Source organism: Eulemur rufifrons, chromosome 12 (assembly GCF_041146395.1).
Source record: "Eulemur rufifrons isolate Redbay chromosome 12, OSU_ERuf_1, whole genome shotgun sequence".
Lineage (NCBI taxonomy): Eukaryota > Metazoa > Chordata > Mammalia > Primates > Lemuridae > Eulemur > Eulemur rufifrons.
The window spans coordinates 16983265-16993188 of record NC_090994.1 but is presented as its reverse complement, the minus strand read 5'-3'; positions in this window follow the sequence as shown (position 1 = coordinate 16993188).

Genomic DNA, 9924 nt, shown 5'->3' with positions numbered 1-9924 from the left:
CAGGCCTTGGGAGGCAGTCAGAAGCAGATACAACATAATCCTTCCACCTCATCTCTGGATGGGGACAGCTCAGTGACTCTGTAATTTTTTTTTTTTTACAGAGTCTCACTCTGTTGCCCTGGCTGGAGTGCAGTGGCATCATCATAGTTCGCTGCACCATCAGACTCCTGGGCTCAAGCAATCCTCCTGTCACAGCCTCCCACGTAGCTGGCACTACAGGCGTGTACCACCACACCCAACTAATTTTTCTATTTTTGGTAGAGACTGGGTTTCGCTCTTGCTTATGCTGGTCTCAAACTCCTGACCTCAAGCGATCCTCCTGCCTCGACTTCCCACAGCGCTAGGATTACAGGCGTGAGCCACTACACTCAGCCCTGGGTCTGTAGTTAGTTTTTAACCATATTTTTACCAAGTATTCCTGAGGCTGCAGCCAGGCGCCCTCTAAGCAGCCTTACTTTGAACTTCTCTCTCTTTTTTTTAAAAGGGTCTCCCTCTGTTGGCCAGGCTGGAGTGCAGTGGCACGATCATAGCGCTCACTGCAGCCTCAAACTCCTGGGCTCAAGCGATTCTTCTGCCTCAGCCCCCTGGGACTACAGGTGTGCACTGCCACTATGATAATCATGTTTTTTGGTCAGGGTAGTGGAAATCTGGGGGGACTCCTCCCAGAGCCCTTTAGATTCCTTTTACCATTTCTAAGGACATTCCCCCCGGGCTTCGGTGTCCTTTGTTTTGGAATGCCACACCAGCAACTCCTTCAGAGCACTGCCCACGGGCTGCCAGAGCCAATCTGGGCATCTGGCACATCTCCCGAAGAGGCATTTAACCAGTGATCGACTGGTGAGAGAACATGAAATCCAACCTTGCCTCATATTCCACACATTCTTGGAGCTTCGTAGAGGACCACACTGAGGCCAGTAATATCTCCAGGGGAAGCAGCATTCTAAGATGGCAACCAATGACCACACCTTTGTATAATCCCTTCCCTTAAGCAGATGCAAGATCTGTGAATATGATGGAATATCACTCCTGTGATTATGTTGCATTCTATGGCAAAAGTGAAAAGATTTTGAGATGTAATTAAGGTCCCTAATCAGTTGACTTTGAGTTCATAAAAAAGAAGACTATCTAGAATGGGCCTGACCTATTCAGGTGAGTCTTTATAAGAGGGCTTAGGCCTTTCCTGAGATCAAAGAGATGCTCTCCTGTGGCCTTGAAGAAGGAAGCCACTGTGAGTCCTGCAGCTACAAGGAAATGAATTCTACCAATGGCCATGTGAGTTTAGAAGAGGACTCCAAGCCTCAGATGAGACCACCGCCCCAGATGGCACCTTGATTGCAGCCTTGTGAGGCCCTGTGCAGGGGACTCAGTGAGAGTGAGCCTGGACTTCTGACCTTCAGAGACTGTGACATCATAAATCACTGTACAAGCCACTAAGTGTGAAGCACACAGCAATAAGAACAAAGTCCCTGAATTCTCACCTTTGCTCAGCTCTTTTCCTTTCCTTGTCCTGCGTCCCCCACTCTCTTATTCCAGTTTCTTCTGGAAGCACTTCTATAATAAATCATTGCACATGAATCCTTGACACAGGGTCTACTGCTGGGAACTCAAACCTGTGACAGTCACCTCCCTTCCCACGTCTAACCTCAGCCACTGCTCAAAAATAGCCTCATCTCATTTTCCTCTCTCCATTCCTTTAATTTAATTTTTGTCCTCAGATGCTCTCTTCTTGACAAGCGTAGCTTTGGAAGCACAGTTAGCCCAGGACACTTCCAGCCTCATTTAGAATCTGCATAAAAGAAGGACATGACAATGGAGAACTCTGTCCAGTTCCTCTCTCCCAGCAGTAAGGCTGAATTGAAGACAGGCCCATCTGAGCCAGGCACAATAGCACATGCCTGCTGTCCCAGCTACTCAGGAGGCTGAGGCAGGAGAATCCCTTGAGTCCAGGAGGTCGAGTCCAGCCTGGGCAATAGGACAAGACCCCATCTCTAAAAAAATAAAAGAAAGAAAAGAAAAGAGGCCCATTTAGTCTGTTTATGTCCAGGGAAACTTTCGGCCTGGGCTGTTTTACATCTAAAATAGGACATCAAATCACTGATCCTTGTGGCAAAAATCAGAGTTCAAGGAACTGAGCAAAGAAAGCAGAAACCACCGAAGGGGAGCTTAAGGAACATCAAATCAACATTGGCCAAGCAAAAAGGAAGGAATCTGAGCACATTATATTTGTGGTAGAGGCCAACACCTGAAGCTGGTTTTTCCCCACTCCTGGTGTATCCTATGTTGGTTAGTTCAAGTCATTAAAAGAAGCCATATGGGATAAAAAGTAAAAACACAGTTGACCTGACTCGAATGTTCTAGTCCAATTTCCCACTCAACACAGGAATTCCCTCCACAGCATCCTTCGTAGATCTTCGGACAACTCTAATTCAATATGTAAGTGATGAATAATTCACTTTGGAGCCGCTCAAAGTAGCAGACCCTTGTTGTGTGTCGTGAGGCAAGTCTTCCTTCTATGACTGCCATTTAGCCCTCGTTCTGGTCTCTGAAATGGCCACAGAGAAGTCTGTTCCCTCTTCCACTTGCTGAGTGGCAGTCATTGCCGAGTCACTGCCAGCTCAGCCTTGCCCGTTTCTGAAACCCAGTCTGGCAAGAAACGAGAAGCTCTCCCCACTGATGAGCGGACTTTGGAAACAGCTGATACACCAAAGGCGAAGAGAGCCCTGGATGTCTACGCGAGCTCTGGGGAGAAGCTGCCTGTGTTCCTCTCCCCCAGGGAACAGACACACTCGCTCACACTCATGCACTGACCACTTCCGGGGACAGCCAGTCTGTCTGATGCGGCCAGCAGGGTGCTCTGTCCCCAGGTGGCTTCCCCACAGGTAACAAAGCTTGGTCCTCAATTCCAGCTTTGTGGAATTTTCCAAATTCCCTTTACCAAACGTTTCCCACCCTCTTCCCTCTATGACTGCTGGTATTCCTAGCAATGACTTTACCCCGACAGTCCTCCCTGACTTATGATCCTGGAAACCCATCTGACGCTGAGCACCACCGCTGCCCGGGAATCCCACACACCATGCTGTGTGCACTGCTCTTAGAATCAAGAGTCCCCTCTTGGGGAGTACAGCTGACCCAGATTCACCTGGAGTTTGCTGCATCCCCAAGGACTTGCTCATGGTCTGCACACCTTTTCCCCACCGGGAGAAGGTTCCTCGTGAGCACTGCCACCCTCTGGCCCGGCTCACAGACCCTGCTCGTTGGAATGTCCCAGCATGCCATGCGGCCCAGATTGTGAGTTATGAGATATGAGTGACAGAATGTTAGGACTTGAAGGAATCTTAACGACCATCTTATCCAGTGGTTTTCAACTTTTTCTCTCAACCGCACATCTCAAGGAAAAACACAAACAGGGAATACCTTCTTTCTAGAGTAAGACAAGAAAACAAATCCAGAGGCTAAGTGTCCTGCCAAAGATCCTACAGCAAGTTATGATTAAAAACTAATTAAACTGGGCGTGGTGGCTCACGCTTGTCACCCTAGCACTTTGGGAGGCTGAGGTGGGAGGATCACTTGAGGCTTGGAGTTCAAAATCAACCTGAGCAATATAAAAAGACCCCCATCTCTACAAAAAATATTTAATAGAAAAATTAGCTGGGCCTGGTGGTGTGTCCCTGTAGTCTCAGCTGCTTGAAAGGCTGAGGCAGAAGGATCTTTTGAGCCCCAGAGTTTGAGGTTGCTGTGAGCTATGATGATGCCACTGCACTCTGGCCCAAGCAACAAAGTGATACCCTGTTTCAAAATAAAATAAAATAAAATCTAATTATATGACATATAATGTAGCATTTTGTGTATCATTAATAGTCATATTTGGATCTTTTTTCTGTTAACTTAGATTAACATATAGAACATAAAGAAAATAATGCAAGTGTGTATGGAAACCAAGACATTTTGGCAATTTGGATCTAAACCAGAGTAATAAGCTGTATTTTTCTTAGGCAGCCTTTTCAAAGAACAAAACCACATTGTAGTACATTTTCCTCAGTTTCTTACCTAATGAGCACAAGATTCTATTTTACTAAAAGCTACCAATGCAAAATGACCAGAAATTATTGAAAGAGAGCAAGACTGAGAAAGTAAGGTGAGACTGGAAGGTTGAGAATTCCTTGAAAAAAGATAACAGGGGATCTCAGTTGAATACAAAGAGGTCCTTGGGACACAGAGGTGGGAGGATTGCTCGAGGTCAGCAGTTTGAGACCAGCCTGAGCAAGAGGGAGACCCCCATCTCTACTAAAAATAGACAAGTTAGCTAGATGTGGTGGCTCGTGCCTGTAGTCCCAGCTACTCAGGAGGCTGAGGAAGGAGGATCACTCGAGCCCAGGAGTTCGAGGTTGCTGTGAGCTATGATGATGCCATTGCACTCCAGCCCCAGTGACAGAATGAGACCCTGTCTCAAAAAAAAAAAAAAAAAAAAAAGGAGGGTTTCAAAGAAAGATGCTAGGGCACTGTATTAGTCTACCAGGGCTGCTATAAAAAAATATCACAGACTGGGTTGCTTAACAACAGAAATTGATTTTCTCACAGTTCTGGATGCTAAAAATCCAAGATCAGGGCGCCTTCAGGGTTGCTTTCTGGTGAGGCCTCTCTTTCTGCCTTGTAGATGACCACCTTCTCACTGGCCTTTCTCACGTGGCCTTTCCTCTGTGCTCACATGGAAAGAAAGAGATCTCTAGTGTCTCTTTCTCTGTCTATAAGAACACCAGTCCTATTGGATTAGGATCCCACTCTTATGACCTCATTTAGCTTTATTTACCTCCTTAAAGGCCCTATCTCCAAATACAGTCACATGTGGGGTTAGGGTTCCCACATATGAATGGGGGGCCGGGGGGGGGGGGGGCAGGTAATTCAGCCCCTCAACAGGCATTTCCCTCTGCTTTTTTTCATATTATGCACTATCTGCACTTCTTTGCTTGAAAGTTGTCTTGCGTGTTCACAGAAGAGAGACAAAAAAGAATTAGTGTTTGTCAGGGCAACAGCTGTGCCACTGTGATACAATGTGTATCGTGTAAGTAATGAGCTTTTCAGCCTCCTGAGAGCCCGAAGTACCTGAATTCACCTCCAGTTCTATATAAAATGCAATGCGGAGGATCTGGGCACTCTTCATCTTCTGTGACAACTCACTCCGCATTGACCAAATCAATTATTAACAACTCCCAACTCCACTCATAATTTTGTTCAGGTCTTGCTGTCACTGGATAGATTGGTTTTTATTCTCTTTTTTGGCAATACCACAAGTTTTCTGCATATGGTTACACTGACAGCATATATATTAAACCTAGAGCAATGGATGGTTGATATCCAACATAAGAGAAAAATGAAAAATATTATGAAGGTCATTCATAAATGCTGGACTAAATTTCTCCTTTGGATACTGAAGTTAGTAGCAACAATTATGTTAGTTAATTTCATTAAGCTGTTTACAGAAAGTATTTTTCTTCTTTTTCGTTAAAAATTTTAGTTGTGAAGGGTGGCAGAATATGTCACCTCAAAATATGCCACTAAGGTATAAGAATTATTTTGAGCTAAAGACACTTGAAAAACAGCAGATACAAAAGGGACACTCTGACCTCTTCTTTTTTCCCCTTGTACCAGGAAAAAAGAAACATTGTTATCACCAGAGAGGAAGCCTCGAGGCCAAGAAAAATTTGTACAAACAGACCTTGTTAAAATAACACTTTTTTTGAGACAGGGTCTTGCTCTGTCATCCAGGCTAGAGTGCAATGGCATCATCATAGCTCACTGCAACCTCAAATTCCTGGGCTCAAATGATCCTTCTGCCTCAGCCTCTCAAGCAGCTGAGACTACAAGCGTGCACCACCATGCCCAGTCAATTTTTCTATTAAAAATTTTTTGTAGGGGGGGGGGGTCTCCTTATGTTGCTCAGGCTGATCTTGAACTCCTAGCCTCAGATCCTCCCGCCTCGGCCTCCCAAAGTGCTAGAATTACAGGTGTGAGCCACTGCATCTGGCCAGAATAACTTTGCCTCCCCACTCATTTTAGTTCCTTTTCCACAATTGCCACTCTTTGTCCAATCTATCTATCTATCTATATATATTTATAAGCATTTGGGTTTTGCCACTTCTTTGTGTTCTCATTTTCTTGTGGGACGTTCCATGTACATGTAACATAAAACCTGTGTACTTTTCCCCTGTTAATCTGTCTTATGTCAACTTAATTCTCTGTCCTGACCGAAGACTCTAAGAGGGCAGAGGTAAAGTTTTGCCTTCTCAACAGCTGGAAAGGCAATACGTGATGTCTTTAAAAAAAAAAAATTCCAGGTGATGTCAAGAACGTGGCAGAATAGCAAGATCCTGACTCTCCCTCCACCCACAGACATTCCAAATAAACATCTGTTCATGGATCAATTCCCACTGGGGGAAAGTCCGAGACAAGTTGAAAGACTCCTACCCACCTGGTAACTGAGAAAACATTCACATTGAATGGGTGAAAAGCCCAGGCATACTTGGGCACAGAGTGTACTGTGGGCACTGTGCCATGACACTCCTGGCCTCGAGCACTCCTCCCGCCTTAGCCTCCCCAAGTGCTGGGAATATAGGCGTGAGCCGCTGTGCCTGGCCCCACAAGCCTCTTAAAGCACAGACTAGCCTGCTTTTGGACTACCCTGAGATCAATCCTGCTGGATTTTCCAGATCTCTTAAATCCCTTAAAAACCCTGTTCTGCCTACTGGTCTGGACTTCCTCCCACCTTCCCCGCGATGCTGTTGCAGCTGTTCTTGCAGGGCCTGTACTACCTCGCAGGTCTAGTTCTAGGTCTGCACAACCTGTCACCTAGCTGAGGTCTAGATCCATAAAAAGACTCTACAGATGCTCAAAAGATCATTTACTACGTACCTTAAAAAATGTCATTCATGTTTCTAGAAATGGAAAGAAAATGTAAAAGAAGAGACATTCTAAAGAGAGAGACACCAGTAAGAATCAAATTATGGTATTTCAGGTGAGGTTGGGAAAGACCTGATCGGTAAACAGAGATAATGACAGATGTGAGCGATCTCATGAGGGTGGTTAAAGATGAGTTTTCCAGAATAACTGTGATTGCATAGAGATTAAGGGATCATGTTGTTAATAAATAATAAATTCTACAAAGTAGAAATCTCTGACCAAAATAAAACTTAAAAAGATAGCTTTTTTAAAAAGTGATTGTGGCAGGGTGCAGTGGCTCATGCCTGTAATCCCAGCACTTTGGGAGGCCAAGGCAGGAGGATAGCTTGAGGCCAGGAGTGTGAAACCAGTCTGAGCAATGTAGCAAGATCCCATCTCTATGAAAAATACAGAAATTGGCCAGGTGTGGTGATGTGCATCTATAGTCCCCGCTACTCATGAGGCTGAGGCAGGAGGGTAACTTGAGCCCAGGAGTTTGAGGTTGCAGTGAGCTGTGATGACACTGCTGCACTTAAGCCTAGATGACAGAGGAAGACCTTGTCTCAATAATAATAATAATAATAATAATAACTTCCTGGAAATACTAAATGACACCTCTAGCTCTTGGATAAAAGACAAATTAAAACTGAAATTAAAAGTTATCTAGAATAGCAACAATGATGCTGTACTTATCTACATTTTGGGGTTATAGCTAAAACCATATTCAGAGAAAAACTGAAAGCTTTATTTATATTAATAAACAAGAAATTGAAAATTGATCAATTAAGCATTTATCTCAAGAAACAAAAAAACTAAAGAAAGTAGAATAAAGGAATGTTGTAAGTATTATACTAAAATAAGAAACCATGAAGGAAAATATTGACAAGTTTAACTACAAAACTTATTTTTAAATTCTAGAGCAAAATATGTGATAAATAAAAATAAAATACAAATGAAAAACTGGGAAAAAAGCGTGCAACATATGGCATAAATATAATGATACAGTTAGTATGTACAAATAGCTTTCAAATCAATAAAAATGAACAAATACTTCAATAGAACAATGAATGGGGATTAAACAAAATTTACAGGATCAGACACTAAGAAGCAATAACACAGATGAAAACATACTTAACTTCATTAACAATCAAAGAAACATAAATAAAAATAACATCTTTTTTAACCTATAAAGCCGAGAAAGAGTTAAAGGAGAGATTTCAACCAGAGCTGGCAGGGGAATGGGGAAATTGGCACTCTCCTCTGCTGTTGATAAAAGTGTAAACCAATGCAAATTTTATTTTGGAAGGTTGATTTTGACAATATGTTTTAAAATTTAAAACTTGCATATTAACTCATTCAAGATGGTGGCTTAAGCAAATGTGTTTATCTCTCGTATCTGTCAAAATCTCACTGAAATGATAGAAAATACATAAAAGGAAGTTCCCTGCCTGATGGAGAAGCTATAACTAAGCAACCTGCAGCCCCAATTAAAGGCCCGAAGCACAGCTGCGCACCATTCTCCACCAAGTGTTTCTAGGAGGAATTCCAAGTTCATAGCGAGTTAGAGCTGGAGTCATGAAATAAGACAATTAATTGTACTGTTTGTGTACAGAATAGCTGGTTGAGACATTTGCACCCAAGTTAGGTATGATGAGAACAAATTTCTAAATGAATGGGAAAACCAATAGGGAATGCATTAGAGTCCAAGAAGGAAGAGAAGCAAAGCCCAACGTGGCTTTGCAACTCCACACAGACACAAAGGAAAAAAGGAAGTGATGCAACATTACAAGGTGAATACACTCTACACTCTGTCTCCATATTGAATCTGTCTTACTGCAGCAAATGAGGGTCCTGAGCTTAGCTGGCCTTTTTATACTGTGCAATCTGCAATCTGCACAGGTATAAAAGGAATCCTGTCAGCAAATCCCTGCTAACATGCAAAGAAATATAAATAAAAATAACATTTTTTAATCTATAAAGCTGAGAAAGATTTAAAGCAGAGATTTCAACCAGAGCTGGCATGGGAATGGGGAAATTCACACTCTCCTATAGAGTACTGTCTGCCCTCCTAGTCACGAGAAAAACTATCATGGAACAGACCTTCACTGTTTCGAAGATCCTCCAGACCAGCTTGTGTGCTGTACTATTTCTTCTGTCATTGAAATATATGCATGAACAACCTAGAGTCCCTGGACATTCAAAAGAAAACAAGACCATGAAGAAAACCTTAAGGACAAACAAGCAGAATAACCCTCTCTAGAAGAAAGAGATATTTTAGGAAGAGAAAAGACCTTCTAAAAACTTCTAATTATTGCCCTAGGAGAGATTTGAAAACACAAAGAATCTGCAAAAGATTCAAGCTGCTATTAAAAAAGGGGGGAGGAGAGTTGAGAAAGGAAAAAGTTCTCAGAAATTAAATAATATTTATCACATTAAGGTTTATCTGAGAATTATAAGAATGATTTGACATTAGAAAACCTCTTCATATTGTACACTATTTATAGATTCAGAGAAAGAAACATGCTTTATTTCAATAGATGGAAAATATTTCGATGAAATTCAAAACTCACTTCTTGCAAAAAATGTATTGAATTAAGCATACAAAGAGATAAGGTAAAACTCTAAGCTTTGACATGAGAAAATGTCCACGATCCATTGTTAAGTAAGATTACAAAACTGAATATGGTCGTATAGGTGGGAGTTCCTCAACCTCAGCACCGCTGACATTTGAGGCTGGATAATTCTTTGTTGCAGGGGCTGTCCTGCGTGTTGTAGGATGTTTAACGCTATCCCTGGCACCAACCCATTAGATGTCAATTAGTACCCTCAGTAGTGCCCCCTTCCCTCAGGTTGTAACAACCCAAAATGTCTCCAGACATTGTCACGTGTCCTACATGCGGCAAAACTGCTCTAGGTTGAGAACCACTAATATAGATGTAGAGATTAGTATGCACCTCTCTCTATTAAAGTCTAAACAATGCTTTTTTCTGT